The 19,146-nt window shown below is 36.1% G+C and overlaps 1 protein-coding gene across 4 annotated transcripts in view; it reads right to left on the bottom strand.

Annotated features, from left to right (window-relative positions):
• Positions 1-19,146, bottom strand: part of LINGO2 (leucine rich repeat and Ig domain containing 2) — a 325,390-nt gene that overhangs the window by 222,360 nt on the left and 83,884 nt on the right. For 3 of the 4 annotated variants that reach the window (XR_003400192.1, XM_026866621.1, XM_026866622.1), the window contains one exon: positions 12,564-12,647. The gene's annotated coding sequence lies outside the window, so the exon portion shown is untranslated. Of the gene's footprint in view, positions 1-12,563; positions 12,648-19,146 lie in introns of those variants that run through there. The other variant, XM_026866624.1, reaches the window with a different exon arrangement.

The raw sequence follows: 19,146 nt of genomic DNA, 5'->3' as shown, positions 1-19,146 counted from the left end.
CAGTCTGAGAATGTGAAATAAGAAGTTACAGTCAATAAGGTGTTTTGTCAAAATATTTTTGGCAAATTTTTTAGTAAATTGCCATGGATGTGGGAATCATTCTTCTCGGACTTCACTATTGGTTTTGTGTCATTTGGGATGGAGACTTAAAGGTAACAATACTTCATGACGTCCAGAAGTGGACATAGGCTCAGTTTATAGATATTTTCCATATAGAAAGAAAAGGCAAGAGTGTGTAACTGCTGTTTTCTCAACTAAACTGATGCTATAAATAACACTATTCAGAAAGTGACTGGTGAAATGGTTTTCTGACTAAAAATATCCTTTAAAAAGATTTTTTCCAAAAATACCTATCTTTCACTGGGGATGGGGAAGACAAAAACTGTCATCTTTTCTATCTGACAATCTTTACTGTCAGTCTGTTATCGTCTACCAATCTCTAACAATTTTTAATCAGCGCTATAACACTGATTAAACCAAACATCATACTATTTCCTCCTAGATGCTCAACAGAGACTCTACCTTTCCTGAAGGAACAACAAAGTCATGTTATTTCTAAATAAATGTTTCTTAAATATTCATAGTCTCATTCATATTTGGGTTTCTTCTTCCTTTTCTTTCTGGTGTACTCTGATTATTGATAAGACAATTTTAATTTTCTCTAGATTATATTAAAAAGAATACTAAGCATGGCTACTCCAAATTTAAAGCATGATAAAATTTGTGCCTGTTCCCAAGCTGTCCCATTACATGAATTTGCACAATTTCATTGCTTGATTTAGCAAATAAAACAACTCTCTCTGGAATTCTTATGCTCTACAATAAAACAACCTAATTTCAATTTAAGGAAGTAGCATACAAAAGTTAAGCTTAATAATTGCCAAAATAAAATGTCTCCCTAAACCAAACAAAATACCCAAGAAAACCCCATTTTCCCTTGGTCATCGTTTTAAACTGTTCAGACAACTTGCCATGTTGTCTTTAGAAATTCAGGGAAGCTAAACAGTAATAAAGAGGTGTTAACATGACAAATCTTGTAAAATCAAATTCCTTGCCCCTTAAGTTCTTTAATATCAATAAATAGATCATTCCAAAGCTGTAGTCCATTTTCTCCACTATAGCAAATGAAAAACTTGCTTAAATATGCAGCCAAAGAGGACTTTGTCAAAAGACTCATTGACTACTTTTTTTTCCAAGCCTTTCTCTTTCTAGAAGATGGACTATTACAGAAGGGTTGAGTTATCTGCACACCACATAGTCCAAGTTTTAATCACTGTTAGCATTATGACTCAGGTGGCAGTCTTGGCTTCCAAAAGGAATTATAATTCAGTAAGAAAGCAAAAAATGCAGAAAATAGTAATAGTGAGATTACACAGAATTTATTAAAATTTCAGTGGTTTCTGAACAGGGCAAAAACAAACAAAAAAAAAGACATAAAAACTCTGTGAAGTAAATGAACTTTTGCAGTTAAATGTTAATGCTTTGACATTGCAAGATCCAGAAAAGGATTTAAATTTGATAGTGCAGCAAATATTTAATATGTGTCAATCCTTCAGTGTTTTACAGCCATACAAATACATTATTTTAAACAGAACTAAACCACATTCAGTAGAGTGCAGAGATAAGATACAAAACTGCATTTTTATCTCTTCAGTGCTTGAGCATATTTCAATGGAAATTTTAGCTCCAACTGTATTGCCTTACTATGAAATGGCAATGCAAACCATAATGAAAGACAAGACAGAAAAACTTCAAAAAATATTTCAAGCATGTAATTCAAATGAGGAAAAAAAATACTAAAAGGAAAAACCCTCCTCCCTTTTTTTTTTTTTTTTTTTTTTTTTCCCCTCTCTGCATTGATTTAATGAATTCTAATGAAATTACATGCTGGTGGAAAACTCAGAGGATTTCACCCATTTACTTCAGATACAATTGTAACTTTGGATTTGAAATTCATAATAATGCATAATGAGAAGGAAACATCCTTTGTTTTACTTGATACTTTTCCCACAATCAATGGGCAGAGAAGAAATGGACTCTGATCAGCTTCCTAAAGACACATCACCCTAGAGAGCAGCTGGTCGTTCACAAAAGCAAATATGCATGCACCCATGAATATAGGTATGTTTGTATATGCTTTAGACATCTGTAGATTCATATGAAGTAGTATATTATTTGCAATGAATATTCTGATTTTATTAATTCTATTTGCTTCCTCTCTGCGAAGTTTACTACTTGAAAATTCTGCTGTATCTTGGTAGGCTGCAGATAAATTTTTAATCTGACAACAGCTGCATAGCCTTAAAAGGATAAATTTACATATTGAAACAAACTAGAAGAGAGAGAAGGAATATATTCAGTGGCTTTCACATTACTGGAAATGTCTGTTGCACATCCTACTAGCTGTATTTATTGCCTCTTGTGACGCATTAGCCATAATTATTACACATTATCTGCCTAGTCCTGCATTAACTAAATGAATTCTTTTGCTTTTAGGTGAGGCAGATTTGTAATTTTTATTATGATATGGTCCATTAGAAAGAAAAGAGAGGCTGGTAAGAGCGCATTAGATTTTTTTAAAAAAAGTTACATGAATAGAAGAAAAATTAAAGTTTACTTAGAATATTCCTAAAAGAAGCAGCGGGAATAAGGCTTGGCTCAGTGTCTTGAGCCAAGACCCAGGAGAAGCAGAAAAGAAAGATTAGGGAACAAGAAAGAGTGAAAGCAGAGGAAAGAGAAGAGCTCACAATTTGCAGTTTTAATACAGATAATTTGTAATGCTTAAAAATGGTCTGGTAACCTGCTGAATGCTCCTCCACTATGTGACAGAAGCACACAGGTAGACAGTAGCATAAGGGACTTCAGGAATCTGACACTTGCTGAAAACAGTCCTTACACCCACATGCATCTTTTCAGACTGCCTCTGAAGTGGAAAGTGCAGAAGTGGAAATTAAGCAGCAGTATCCTGTGGTCTAAGTCCTATGCCTAAACAGGTGAGCGGATACCTGAGAGTGTATTCTTGAAGGATTGTTCTGGGCACACAGGTACATGGGCTCTCCTCACTCACGAGATGGTTATCTCTCCTCTTCACTCTTGTTTCCATTTATGCAGTAGCCCGGTAACTTCAATGGTTTTCTTGCTGATTATTCACATGGATTGCCAACACACGAGTCTTGCTCTTGCTTTGAGGTTAGTTTTTCCTTAGCCCTTGCAGCAGTGCCAAAGGGCCAATTCAGTGTAAACAAAGCACTCTGGGCTTTTTTTAGAATGGAGGGTCAAGGATAAGGACAAAGCATTTCCAGGGATGTTAGAACATTTTTTTTTTTATTATAACAGAAAAATTACCCCCTACACCTTGCAGCTTATAAAACAAAACTAAGAACTTCACAGAACTTTCTCATTAAGCCAATACTGAAGTTATCATTTAAGAGTGCTTCATCCAAGCCACCTCTATTCTCTGTCCTGGAGGACATATTGTCAGATTTCTCAATTTTCTTCTTTGATTACATTTAGCTTAGGCAAACAACATCTTATTTATTGTGCCAGTGGTGCTGCTATTTCATGCAATATCATTGGAAAATATTGACTTGTGAAGGTAATACTTTGGCTGGTAATGGTGAAATGAATTGTTTATCATCAAGATGGAAAAGTATTCCTTTTCTCTCTGCAAATGTATTACAATCTGAGAAGTTCCTCATGATTCCTCCACAAAGCATAAATCAGTTCTTAGCGCCAAGTCCTGAGGCAGCAAACATAAAAGTTATATTAATTAAAATGTTTTAATATATAGGACTATTGAGTAATAATCTCAACCTACTGATAAATTAAGCACGTTAAATTACGAAGTACAAACTTAAATCTTCACTGTTGTCAGCAATTGCCTTCAATATTGCCATCTGGCAATCCAGAGAGCTAATTTATGCATTAATGCTGAGAATAAAACATTTTTCTGTCAGGTAGAATGAAAAGTATCAACACTGTGTACAGTTTTGGTATTAAAGCTTAATTTTCCTTTGTACCATTTTTATATTTTCTTTTATTTTCTTGTAGAAATGGTGCCAGAGGCATAGATTTGGATTAATAACATAACTCAGCTAAGCATTCTCTTTGAAAAGAATTAACTATCTAGGCAGGGTACAACAAAGCATATTTCAACGAGTATTTTACAAGGCAAATTACAAAGAGGACTGTAATCACCGATTCAGAGCTCTGTTTTTCAAGATTTCCTCTAGGTGGGAGAAATCTGTTGGGAAAGGTGTTGTAGCTTATATTTATGAATTGATAAGCCTAATCCTCTAAAAGAACAGTAAATCACCCCTAAACTCAGTTCACAGACCATGCAGCATATATCTGAGGCCTCAAATGTACAAATACTTTTCAATATAAAGGTCTTCAAGACTGTTTTTCTTTCTATAAACATATGATTTCTACAAGTGTGAGTGAGGCACTGTCTCAAAATTACACGAAATCTATATGGGGTAGTCTTTTTAAAATGTTTTATTTGCTATTAGTATTTCAAAGTCATTGGAGCATAAAGCAATTATGGCTGTGTGTTCAGTACCATTAACTGTAAAACAAAATATAATCAATAGTGAACCAGAAGTTACAGAAGAGATGCATTTATGCACTTAAGTCCAGACATAATATTGTGGACACTAACTTATGGCTGCATAAGTAGGGACATGCTTCCTTTCCAAGTATTGAATAACTAGTTAGTAAAGTGAATCTTATCTCATGCTGTTCTTATTTTATTATAAAGCATACTCTGGTAACAAAGATATCAGAATAGATAGCAAAAATTTTTGCAATTTCACACAATAGAAAGTTTCTTACTTAGAAAATTAGCATTATAAAAAGTTAAAACTTGGATACTCTGTTCCATTAATGGGACATTCTTCTCTTTGTGCATTGTATGGAAATGCTCATCAGAACTTAATTCAAAGGTTATAACTTCTTCTCCAAAACAGTTGAAGACTGGGAGCAATTCAGTAATATGGTGAAGCCTGTGAATAATGTAAGAAGGTTTAAACTCAACCCTGAATAATATGGGGAAATTCTTAAAACAAGACCTTCCCTGAATATGGCTTGTTTTCATGGAGCTTTAATGGAGGCTTTACTCGAAGGAAGAGACCAACAAGAAGGGCTCAGAGAATTAACTAACCTATTGTCCTTATAGATTGAATGAAAAGAATGATAAAACTAAGAACAGTTTATGAACTGAAAAGCTCAGTGGGATTTTAACATAAAGATTGTGACCTCTATATTTCTGGACTGTTAATGCTTGAAGTTATACTGTTCTGTGGTGTGATGAAAGTCCCATGAAACTTAGCTTATTGTCATGTCATGTGTACATCACAAAATCTCCCTCCAAAACCGGGCACCAGTTGAACAGAGGCCAAAAATTGACATGGGTAATACTTAATAGGAAAACATCTGCATGATGTCCCAAAATTAAAAATCTTTTATGGTGGGAAGAGAATCATACTTTTCTTATGACGACAGGGAAGGGAATGCTGACGTGTCTTGTTTGGTAAGTTTTGGATTCAGCACAAGTTGGGACAGTGATCATTGTGATTCTTCTGGATGGTTTTTTTAAGCAGAGGAGAATGGATAAATGCTCTTAAATAGCCACCAAAATTTGTCATTTGCTCTCTTCAAAGATTTTCAGATTTAAGATGTTTATGATAGGACTGATATAAAGTTAAATGCCTGTGAATATGCAAAGTAGTCACATACTGAAGGTACAATACATGCTGTTTAACTTCAGACTTTCTCTCACCACCTTTGTAACATTTTTTTCTCTTTCCAGCTGTATTCTGTTTTACTTCCTCTTGCTACAACCCTTGCCCTACTTTCTGAGCTCCTGCGCTCTCCCTGCCTTTCATGACTCTTCTACCCACCCACACCTACTGTTTGCAAAGCATCTCAAAAGCACCTTTTCATCCCTCTGTTAAGTTAGCAGATCACAGAACCTGTTCCCCATTGATTTTGTAACACTTTCTCTGCCAAAGAGATGACTCAAAGACAGATAGAGAAAACTAATATGAAGAAACAAACCTAAAATAATGAAGAATCTGAGAAATCAGGTGATTCTTCAGCTCTACCTTTAAAGCATCTGAGAATATGAAAAAAGCCCTAGAAATGTACATTAAAACAAAGGATCAGAGAACAGCTAACCTAAATTGGCTTAGCCTCTCTGATCACATAGGAACTGATAACCTACATTACCTGAGAAACTATACACTTCTAGATATATCTTCTACAAGTTTATATGCAGAAGTATAATATCCTAGCAGAAGTGTCTGGTAGCTGCTATATGGAAATAACACACTGCCATGAACAGGACGTGCATCTTTAATCCAGTTTACTCAGTTTACCAATCAGGGAATAAAAAGATGCCTTAAACATGAAGGGAGGTATCTCACTCTAGCCCTGAGAAACTGCCCCCTGTGAAACTGATTTTGAAGAAATACATTCATATAGTTAGTACAGTAAGTAGACTTATCTGCTCTTTTCAGCTATGGAAAATAGACACAATAGCTCTGGTAACCTTTACTCTTATTAAGTCTTGTTTAGTTCACTGTAACAGCTGTCAGGGTATAATTCTGTATTACTCAAAAGAATCACAGTAACATCTAGCTTTTGGGAAAAGCCTTTACACTAAACAGAACCTTTTCCCAGCCAGAATACCAAAAAGGAGCCAAGGTATAAGTAAAAGCCTGTCTCATCCCAGCACATTCTAAGACAGATTCCTTCTCTGTGCAAAAATTATTTATACTGTGCTTGTACCTGTGGGAACACAGCTAACTTAACTTCCTATTTTCTCAGAGTAGAAGTGTGGAATATACAGACAAGATTCACCTTGATGATACTGCTTGCTGGAGCAGTATCATGTAACAGTTATATTTTAAGATGAAATCTAATTTCTTCTAGGAATGTTTAATATTAGAGTACATTTGAAATGTTGGTCATGAAACTGATAGCAATTTTTACACTACAAAAATAAATAACATGCTATACTTAATCATAGTGTTTACTCATACAGTTTCCCCAGATTAACTTTTCTTTCTTATTCCAATTAGTATGCTTAATAACACATTGACAGAAAAAAAAAAGCTAATGATTATAAATCACTGTTACAGCTGCAACTGAATTCCTTATTACATGACAGGTGTTTTAGATATGCCAAAACAAGACCAAGGTTAGGGTAAAAGTTAACATTCATACAGGCAGGAACTGAAAACATAAGTGACAGGAATTAGATAGTATTTTGAAGCAGATACAAAAAAAGGGCTTAAATGGCCATTAGTAATACATTCTATATGTTCCATGACTTACTGGCAGCATTGCTTTTAAGATTACTACTTTTTCAATAATTAATCACTTTTGGGGTGTAGGATAGCTCTTTAATCAAATTACTCTGTGTTTCCTTTAAACAGTAATTGGCCAGATTTATCTCTGATGCAATTCTTTTGACTTCTGACAAACTATACCAGTTATGAATTATTGCTTTGATTGTTCTGCCTATGACATTAAGAGATGAGTCTACAGTTCTGCTCTCAGAAATGAAGAAATTACATTCATAAAGCCTTTCTTGGTTTCCTTTAAGTAAAACAGCAAGCAAGTACAGCTGTAAACTAAAATAGCCATACTGGTAAGTTTTAAACTTACATGTCAGTTATAAGCTGTCTTTGGAAAAGATGACAATAAGAACCAGAGTGAAACAGAAATAAGAGGGAGTCTCAAAAGTTTGCAGTTCAATTTTCAAATCAACTTCAGACTTCCCAAAGAACAGTGTGTAAACAGATTTTCAAATATCTATATTAAAAATTTTAAGATTTTCAGTAGATGATCAACTGCTCCCATTTTAACAGGTACAATGTGCAAAATCTTAGTAACTAAGAGCATAAGGTTTTCTTGAAGCTGAAGTACTTTTCCTCACAGTTTAAGTCCCTTGACAATCTTCCAAGATTGAATTTCTTAATTACTTCTTTGTCCTTCACTAAAACTAAATCAAGTCTTTAATTTTATTATATTTCTTCTACCTAGCCCTTTCTCTTTACATTTTTTTTTAATTATTTCATTTTTAAATTAGAAGTTTTCATAGCACAGCTGTCCCTCCTATGAACTGAGTATTTCATTTTGTAGGTGTTTTGGTTTTGTCTGGTTAGGAGTGTTGCACACTTATCAAGTTAACTGCAATTATCTTCTTTTCTAAAAGACACTTCGAAAACATGCAGGATATACTTGTACCCTGAAGAGGAAATCTAGGCTTCCCAAATTTTACAGAAGTTTATTGACTTTCATGTCCTTCCCATAACTATTTTTGCTAGTATTTTTTTGTTCCATGTTCATATGGTCAGATCTATCTTGACGAGAACATGTCAAATCTTTTTTTTTTAACTGGAGAAACCTAGCTCCTAGACCGTTTATCAGTGTATCCTATCTTTCTCTCAGAAGTTTGCTCAAGCTTTGTAAAGTACTTTCCTAACTATAAACATCAGTAATGAACACAAACTATTGTTGATTTAGACTGAAAAGCTCTTCTGTACATGGGGCCAATAATCTATCACTATCAATGCTTTGAGTCTTACTATTAACATGCTGTGGTTAAATTGTATTGTGATGAGAACCAGATAAATAGTCTTTCACATTACATGTGTTTAGTACACTGTATGTACTTCGGGCAAAATTATTCCTCAGTGAACAGAATAAGACCAACAGGGCTATGAAAATGGTCATGCAATTCAAACCTCCACCTGTGTCACATTATTATTCCTGATGCATTCCTGAAGCAAGGTTCAAACACTTCTACAGGCTCAATTCTACCACCATGAGCAAGAGGGATTAGAAATATTCACTTCACATTACAAAAGGAAAAAAGGTGTCTACCTTTGCCTAAACCTGTCTCAGCTTCTGTTCATAACATGTTGAAGGCCACCAGCCTTGGCAGAGTTTCCAGAGAAGAATATCTGCCTGTCATTTGCCTTTTTTTTTTTTTCTTTCCTCCTTTTTATTATTTCGAAAAAAACACTTATTAGCTGTGAAAATGTATAACATCATGGTCTGCTTCTTTACTGCCTGCTCTTCTCAAAGTGACACTGAACAAAAAACAACCAGGGAAGCTTCTCTTATCCTAGTGTTTGAAAAAATCAGTATTGAAAAGCATTTTTTGCAGCTTGATTGGGATCAGACAGCAATTCTGATATTACCCTACTTGTTTCAGGTGCCTGTACATGACACTGATTTGTCACAGTCACATTAACAAATTTTAAACACTATCCTGTCTTAAGTATAGCACAATTTTCAAATTAATGAAGTAAAGGATTCCTTTCTTAACTACAAATCTGGAAAGAGTTCTGAAAGAACTTAGAAACAACCAGAACAGTTATGTTTTAGCAAGTGTTACTTCTTAGCTGATCCATGATTTGTACACTGAGAGCTGTGATCTCCATTTCAGTGTTACTTAGTCTTAGGAGCTTCCTGAGTCTGTTTCTCAGACTCAGGATGAAAGCTCTTCCCTCTATGTCATGCTTCTTTTTTCCCCACAGTTCCCTTCCTTGTTCATTATTCCAATGGGAAAACAAAGAGGTTTTAACCAAATACAGCTATTACAACTTCTCCTTCCTTCTTCTCAGTAGTTTTTGCTGTTCGGTGTCTCCCAAACACCTTTTAATAAAACTAAAACTACTAAGCTCTTGGGTTTGCTGCTCATGAGTGTGAATGAAATACTTATTGCTTACTTGATGAAATGACATCACTTCACATGTATTTTAAGGAAATCTACAATAACTAGTTCACCAGAAGGAGACCATACACAACAACATTAATAAATACAGATGACAGGCATAGCATTACAGTGCTCTACACTCTAGTTCTAGACAATCCTACCATCAGAGAAACTACATCAAATTGGAAACTTTAAAAAATCTGATTACTCTCAAAACCTTTACTCAATTAGATCCAACAGGCACCTGTTGGTAACCAGGAACTTATAATTTATTCTCATTAAAAAGGGTATGCAGTGGTTTCAAGGAAATTTCTAAAACGTCTACTGAAAGCACTTTTATCTATCTAATATGTGCACTTTGTTCAGAATCACCAAGATTTTAATATTCTGTGTAACAAGAAACAGGAAAAGAATAAATATGTCATGTCAGTTTAGTAAAAATTTCATAATTAACTGCTTGAAGTGGTGGGTGAAATGAAGGATAATAGTTGATAAGACATTCCTGCTACTTCTTGGGAACAATGATAACCACAAAATCACAAATCCACATAACAATTTTTCAAGGAAGGGGCCTTTAGGAGGTCATCTAGTTCAAACCTCCTCTCAAAACAGTTTTAATCAGATCAACCTGCTCAGGATTGTGCCCAATATATTCCTGAATACTTCAAAGGACAGAGATCTCAGTCTCTTTGGTCAGTCTGCTTCAGTATCTGACGACCCTAATGGACAAAAAACAGTCAACCAATCAACCAATCAAAAATCTTCTTATAGCTAATGGGAATCAAAGCAGAAAGCCACCTACATGGAGATTACTATTGTATTGTTGTTATTCACCAACGCACTCATTTCATCTATCTGCAGAAGACATAATTTAGAAAGGTACATTCTAGAGGTACCCTAAAGTGAACTATGCATGTAATTATATGCAAAATTGTATTTTCTGAATAACAGAAATACAATGGTTTCCTCCTTCTCCAAAGATATCATCTAGATGTATTTTCACTTTCTGGAGAGTAAGAAGCTTCAAGGAGGACTGAGCAGTTGGAAATACAAACACGTTGAAGGGAAAACATCTTATTTCTGTGCTACCTGGAACATAACTAAGAAGTGGTGATGTTAAGGCAAGAACACCCCAAGTCCCAGGGCCAAAAACTGATCAAAAAGCAGTCCCAAACCTTCAGAAATAGTCCAAGACAAATGCATCCACATAAAAAATAGCCTTTGCAGGAGCCCACAGTAGACCATTCTCTGTCATGTGCAAGAACTGAATGCCTGCTAATTCCCAGAATTAGCATCTTCCTCACAAATTTATCAGAAGATAAATTGTAAATACCTGCATGTAGTGCAAGTGGGATTTTGGGGACCAGCTAGAAAAGTTTCATGGTGTTTCGATAATGAAAGCGGCAGTGGACAGGAGGTGGGTTTGAGCCAGCATAGGTATTACAATATTAGTGGATTTATAATTCAGATTGGAGAACTCAAACAGTCTAAGCTGATATCACATGAAAAGAAATATCCTTCCTGAGGGATAAAACCATACTCTTTTTCTTTCTCTATTAACATTTTTGATACCTCTGCCACTAACCAGTGATCACAAGACAGAGTCAATGAACTTCGTTATTATCTGATATACTTTCAAAGTTGGAGCAATTGTGAGGCACTAGTGATGAATTGTCAGTACTGACAGAATAATCAAAATCACCAAACTATTGTGTTTCCTTTAAATAAATGATATAGACCACCCATTTATCAACAGAATATATATATATATATATATATATATATATTTATATATATATATATTTATATATATATATATATTTATATATATACAGAATTGAGCATACTTATACGTATATACAGGAATGGAAATCAGATAAGACCAGTCTTGACTGAAGACTACAAGTCCTTATTATGTATTTCCTTGCTGATAAATCTAGCATATTTATAAATCCATTCTTAGGCCATAAGGCCTTATGCTGTTCCAGGTCTCCAATACCAGGTATTTTTTATATTTTCATTTTTTTAAATTTCAATTTTTTATAAATTTGAACATGTTACTGTATTAAATGCTGCAGCTTATCTGAATTATTTCTGAATTTCTAAAACTATCTTACTACTTCCCAGCATTTTATTAGCCAAATGTTGTGTGTATGTCACTGATATGTTAGTCTACAAACAATAGCAGGGCTACTTCTAAGCCCCCAAATGTCCCTAACCATTTCTAACTACCTCCCAAAAGACACAGCACTGATAAAATTGCACTGACATTCTTCTAGGGAGGAAAAAAATTCACAGATAGCTCTTTCATAAAGCGACAATTCACCTAAAGCAAATATTTCTCAGAAAAAGGCTGGAATAAACATTTGTTTTACAAATACAATTTGAACTTCTAGTACAGTATTTTTAAACTGTATTTATTTTGTGTTTTTATTTTTAAGTGCACTTTTATAGATTAAAAAAAAAAAAGCAGAATACAACATTTTAAAAGCTGGCCCTTCAGTTCATAAATTTTTTGACATTGCAAAATCTAATTTTGACAAGAGTGGGCAAAATTTGGCGTATTGTTTACATACTTAAAGTATTAGAAAATAATTTTCTGTGCTAACTGATTGGTTGAGGACTGAAAATACTTGGATCCACGACAAAACTGTCTCAATGAGGTAATGAGATACTGAATATTCATGTTTTGTTAACACAGAGACAAAGGTTATGACATTTAACACAGAAATATTACATTAAAATATATTGAGATATAACTACAAATATAAATGAATCTACCAATGGGAAAAACCACCCCCAGGGGAAAAAAAAAAAAATAAAAGCAGCTCACGTGGTTGAAACTGTTCTTTGCTCACACTTGTGGTTATAGTGTTCCACTACTTTCCTCCTCCAGAGTGCTTATCTTCATATCAACCTGGAAAAAAAAAAAAAAAAAGTTAAAAAAATGAAATGAACCCAGACCCAAATAAAATAAAATAAAATAGAGCAATGATATTAAAATATTTAGTTAAAAATAACTTCAGTAACTGGATCAGAAATCTTTCAGTAGATCAATGTGATAGATCATGTTCTCTGTTGTATCTTTCGTTATTTTATATTTTGAGACTCAGTATACAAAACATCTTAGACTGACCTAAAGCACTCATAAAAAAGAAAACCAGCTCAGCATAATGTGTTAAGGTTACCTAATACGTCTCAGTTTCCCAGTATTTATCAATTTTAATAAATAATAATGGAAGTTTTAAGACTCTTGTAGCTGTAGATGGCACAAAGTAAACCCTCACATGGATACAGATTGTAAGAATATATGGAGACTTTTATGTCTCAGTTATTTTCCAAAGTCTATTTGTTATTACAGGCTTGTATTACCTGGGGAAGAGTTTAAAAAGCACTAAAACACTCATGTATTGAATTAAAAAAAAAACCAAAAACACGTGTTTTGTTTTATTTCTTTATTTATTTAAGAATAAACAAACACTGAAGAGCTGAAATCCAGCACATAGTGTTCTTCATTAAAAAACCTCTTCCTTCTGGTTACATAATTAGTTGTAGTATCACTCTTAAATTTAAAAGTAGGAAGAGATAAACTAATCTTCCAGAAGTAGAATCACAGAATCATAGAATCGTTTGGGTTGGAAGGGCTTCAAAGACCATCTAGTTCCAGTCCCTCTGCCATGGACAGGGACACCTTCTGCCAGACCAGGTTGCTCAAAGCCCTGAACACTTCCAGGGAGGGGGCAGCCATAATCTTTTTTGGGGAATTTGTTTCAGTGTCTCACCACCCTCACCATAAAGAATCTCTTTCTTATATCTAATTTAAATCTACCCTATATTAGTTTAAAATTGTTGCCCTCATCCTATTCCTACACTCGCTGATGCAGAGTCCCTCCCCATCTTTCCTGTAGCCCCCTTTAAGTACTGGAAGGCCGCTATAAGGTCTCCCTGGAGCATTCTCTTCTCCAGGCTGAACAACCCCAACTCTCTCAGCCTGTCCTCATAAGGGAGGTGCTCCAGCTCCTGATCATCTTCATGGCCTCCTCTGCACTTGCTCCAACAGGTGCCAGTCCTTCTTACATTGGGACCCCCAAAGCTGAACACAGTACTCCAGGTGGAGTCTCCCGACAGCAGAGTAGAGGGGGAGAATCACCTCCCTCGACCTGCTGGCCACACTTCTCTTGATGCAGCCCAGGATAGAGTCAGCTTTCTGGGCTGCAAGCACACATTGTTGGTTCATAGTCAGTTTTCCATCTATTAATACCCCCAAGTCTTTCTCTGCAGTGCTGCTCTCAATCCACTCATCGCCCAGCCTGTATCTGTGCTTAGGATTGCCCTGACCCATGTGCAGGACCTTACACTTGGCCTTGCTGAACTTCATAACATTTGCACAGTCCCATCTCTCAAGTCTGTCAGGTCTCTCTGGATGGCACATCCCTTCCCTCCAGTGTGTTGACCACACAACACAGTTTGGTGTCACTGGCAAACCTGCTGAGGATGCATTCAATCCCACTGTCTATTTTGCCACCAAAGATGTTCAACAGTACTGGTTCCAGAGATGACCCCTGAGGAACACCACTCCTCACTGCTCTCTATTTGGACATTGAGCCATTGACTGCAACTCTTTGAGTGCAATCATCCAGCCAAATCCTTATCCACTGAGTGCTCCATCCACCAGAATCATGTCTCTCCAATTTAGAGACAAGGATGTCATTGCACAGGTCCAGGTAGATGATGTTAGCTGCTCTTCCCTTGTCCACCAACACTGTCATCCTGTCATAGAAGGCCACCAAATTGGTCAGGTAAAACTTCCTATTCATGAAGCCATGTTGGCTGTCACCAGTCATTTCCTTGTTTTTCATGTGCCCTTGCATAGTTTCCACAGGATATGCTCCATGATCTTGCTGGGCACAGAGGTGACACTGACTGGCCTGTAGTTCCCCAGGTTTTACTTTTTTTCCTAATTTTTATAAATGGGGCTAAGTTTCCCCTCATTCAGTCAGTGGGAACTTCACAGGACTACCATGACTTCTCAAATATGATGAATAGTGACTTAGCTACTTCATTTGCCAGTTTCCTCAGGACCTGTAGATGCATCCCATCAGGTCCTATGAACTTGGGCACCTTCAGGTTCCTTAGATGCCTCAAACCTGATCTCCTACAGTGGGCAGCTCCTCACTGTCCAGTCCACACCCTTGCCTTCTGCATCTTGGGCAATATGGCTAGAGCACCTACCAGTGAAGATAAGCAAAAAAGTCATTGAGTACCTCAGTCTTCTCCATATCCTGGGTAATCAGGTCTCCTGTTTCCTCTAGAGAAGGCCCACATTTTCCCTAATCTTCCTTTTATCCCTGAAGTACCTATAGAAGCTTTTCTTGTTGTCCTTGACATCCCTAGCCAGATTTAATTCTATCATGGCTTTGACCTTCCTAACCTGATCCCTGGCTGTTCAGTTTCTCTCTATTCCTCCCAGGCTAACTATCTTTGCTTCCACCCTCTATAGGCCTCCTTTTTGTGTTTGTGTTTGTCCAGGAGCTCCTTGTTCATCCATGCAGGACTCCTGGTGTTCTTACCTGACTTCCTCTTTGTTGGGATGCATCATTCCTGGGCTGGGGGTGGGGGTGTGATCCTTCAATATTAACCAGCTTTCTTTGGCCTCTGTTCTTTCCAGGACTTTACCCCATGCTACTCTGCCAAGCAGATCCCTGAAGAGGCCAAAATCTGCTCTCCTGAAGTCCAGGGTAATGAGCTTGCTGTGTGCCCTCCTTGCCCCCCTAGGGATCTTGAACTCCACCATTTCATGGTCCCTGCAGTCAAGGCTGCCCTTGAGCTTCACATTCCACACCAGCCCCTCCTTGTTGGTAAAAACAAGGTCCAGTATAGCACCTTTTCTCATTGGCTCCTCTATCACTTGGAGAAGGAAGTTATCATCAGTACTCTCCAGGAACCTCTGGGGTTTCTTATGCCCTGTAGTGTTGTCCCTCCAACAGGTATTGGGGTGGTTGAAATCTCCCATGAGGACCAGGGCTTGTGAACATGTGGATGCTCCTATCTGTCTATTGAGAGCCTCAGCTGCTCTGTCTACCTGGTCAGGTGGTCTGTAGCAGACCCCACTGTAACGTCACTTGTCCCTGCCCTCCCTTTAATCCTGATTCGTAAGATCTCAGTCGGCAACTCATCCATCCCCAGGCAAAGCTCCATGAACTCAAGCTGGTTACTGAAATACAGAGTGAAACCCCCACCTCATCTGCCCTGCCTGTCCTTCCTAAAGAGCCTGTATCCTTCCATGACAACACTCCAGTCACAGGAGTCCCTAAAAATCAGGGACAAGAAGAAATAAGATAAATTCTGGATTCATTCCCCATTTGTTGGCAGTGGAGTAGAATCGAACATAAATTATTGGGCAAGGGGAAAAAGCAGAGGAAACACAGACTATGAATTATGGTTCTTTACTGAGGATAATCCTAGTCAAGACTGTGCGAGAACTATGTTCCCTGATCTTGGGCCAGTATCTAAGCAAAAAGAGCTATTCATAAAGTAAAGAATAGTTTAAAAATTGAGATACATCTTGGAAGCATGGGATAGAAAGGATATAGCCTGGAAGCATAGGATTGCAAGTAAGTCAATTTGTACAACTATATCATGCTTTCTCTAAAAAGAAGACAGAAACTCCCCCCATCTTCTTCTCGACATACCCCATCCTGAAGACCGACAGCATTTTCACAAAGGTATATTCTTACTAAAAGCAGATGCTTTATACTGTTCTCTATATGTTTTACTACAGAAAATCCAATATAGAGCGAAGCCTCAGAAATTAAGTGGTCAAATTATATTTATATATATATATATATATATATATAAAAAAATATGTATACACACTATATATTATATACATTATATATATAATATATATACTATATATTATATATAGTTGAAAAAGGTGAAATGAAACAGTCAAAGCAGAAACATTAATTGTTAATAATTAGAGCTAATGTGTGAGAGATCTTTGTTTTGGGTAATGTCTAGTTTAGAAATCATAACTTTTCACATAGAAGGATAGATGTGTCTTCAAATACATTTTACTCGACAATTACAACACTGTTTCACCTAGCTAATGCCATTTGTATAATCAGACTTAGACTGTGAAAGGGTATCTTCCTCTTCTGTATAGCTTATAAGAACCGTAGATCTGATACTCTAGCACTGAGTATGATTTATTTGTTACTCTACTGATGGTTTTTTACTATGGTATGTAGTTCAGCAGCTTCCTATTTCAGTAACTTTGTAAGTGTGAATATCACATATATTATTTGGTTTTATTGTTTTTTCTACAATCTCTTTCACAAACATTGCAATTTCAGACATTTTCTCAAAATCAGTTCCCTCTAAAGAAAAGCTTCAGTGTAGAAACATCTCCCAGTTCTTTCAATATAAACACCTATCCGAAGTATCTGGCATCATATTTTCCTAGTGGACTAATAGACATAGTACCAGAAAGAATTTCCCCCAGTCCTCAGGTATGGGCAACCATGTTACACAGTCTATCTAAATATTAACTTATATGTCTCCAGACAAATGGAACTAATGGTAATACTGTTCCAGATCCATGCTTTTATCATATTAGATATCTAATTTCCAGTTTACATGTGTCTGAGGCCAATTAATAATAATTTGTTCCTGGATACACTTACTACAAGTCTTACAAATAGAAAAAGATCTAAATCTCTTTTCCTAATATGTGACTGGAATATAACAGACTGAGAGAAGAGCCATGGTCAGAAAATAATTAAATAAAAGCAAAAAAAAAAGATTCAGAGACAGAAAGGGCAGCAGAGTCAAAAGACAGTAGTAGTATAGACTGCAGTAACTTAAAAGGATATGGAATCGTTCCAGAAATATGTGTAGTAGTATAGTTCAGATTTTACTCATGAGGTAACACATATTTTTTAGTATCTTAAGTGAAAGAAAGTATATAACTGGCACTACAAGAATTTTCTTTTTCTTCTTTTTGGAGGAAAAAAAACCCAAAACATAGCGGCACAGATCCTCAATAGCAAATCATATTTCAGATTTTTTCTATAAAGATATAAGGACATGACTGGTTAAGAACTAAGATGACTGCTTATGAACAAGGACCAAACACAGACACAATATTCTTCTGACTATGGTTACAACTATTAAAACCACTTTTTTAAACATACTGGTGACACTGGTGACATTCAGCTCAAGTCTTTAAACTGTCAGTCCTGGATTCTAGAAGGGATTATCAAGCTCACATTATATGTGCACCCTCACTTTCCCTTAGCAATACTGAAAACAGACTACTGCTGAGGTTAACATCTGGTCTGAGCAAATAAAGAAATTTTCATAGTGAAAATCACATTTTTGCTAAGTAATTTAGGTGCCTTCCCAGCTGAGAAGTCAGAAATATCTTACCATTGAGCAATATGACAAAAGGACTGAGGAAATGATAAGCATTTCAGTCAGAAGCCAAAATTTGAAATTTTGACGATTTTATTTTCTATGCTGTGATACAAGCATATCCTATTGTAACTGGAAATATTGAGAGGCAATCTGTTATCTTACTAAACAACACCTATTCATTTTAAAGGGACTATTTATACACAAACATAGTTTCTCAGTGTAATCAAGGAACGTTGAGGCTTGATTTTAATTGTGTGCCACAGAGAAAATGAGATCGCACCTGCAGAAACAGGAGCTATCACAGTAGATCTACTATTAAGCTATTAACCAGTTAACAGACCTGCATACATCTGCAGCCTGACATCCCCAGTGTTACCAACAGCTGAAAATAAATGTCTCCATTGATTTGTCAAAATGTATGCATTAAATGGAGTACTCTTTCACCCAACAGAAAAGATCACACTGATTACATTAAATATAGATGACACACTTTCTAAAAGGATGCTGTGCACATGTATACGTTTCAGTTGAAAGGACGAGATGCTGTCTCTACCTGCAACTGAAATGCAGAACCAAGTCTTGACTTGAATAAGATGCAAACAAGGTCCTAAGGGCAGTGGGCTGGAAAACTGACTGTTTTATTAAATTGAACACATACAGGCACCCACTGAATTTTAAATAGAATAATCAGATGGCTTGTAGGTGCTGGATATAATAAACCATGATTTGTCTGAGTACAAATGAAGCATCGACCTAATGTTTGAGAATAGTCAAATAAGCAAGATATCCTAAAGGCAGTAAAGCAGTTTTTTACTCTTTACCATCAACTGTATTTTTTATTATTTCTCAAATCAGAAAACAATGTCTTCTTACTTGTGATTTCTTCTCCTAAAAAGCCAGTTTGCTATTTGATATGACAATAATCTCCTTAGAAACAAGAAAGGTTCAAGAAAATTGTCTGTAGGGTTAATGCATCAGTTCTTGGGATTTCTGTT

Source organism: Athene cunicularia (genome assembly GCF_003259725.1).
Source record: "Athene cunicularia isolate RWA chromosome Z unlocalized genomic scaffold, athCun1 chrZ_part3, whole genome shotgun sequence".
NCBI classification, from domain to species: Eukaryota; Metazoa; Chordata; class Aves; order Strigiformes; family Strigidae; genus Athene; species Athene cunicularia.
Note: the sequence above shows the minus strand (reverse complement) of the source record. Positions and strands in the feature narration are given on the sequence as shown.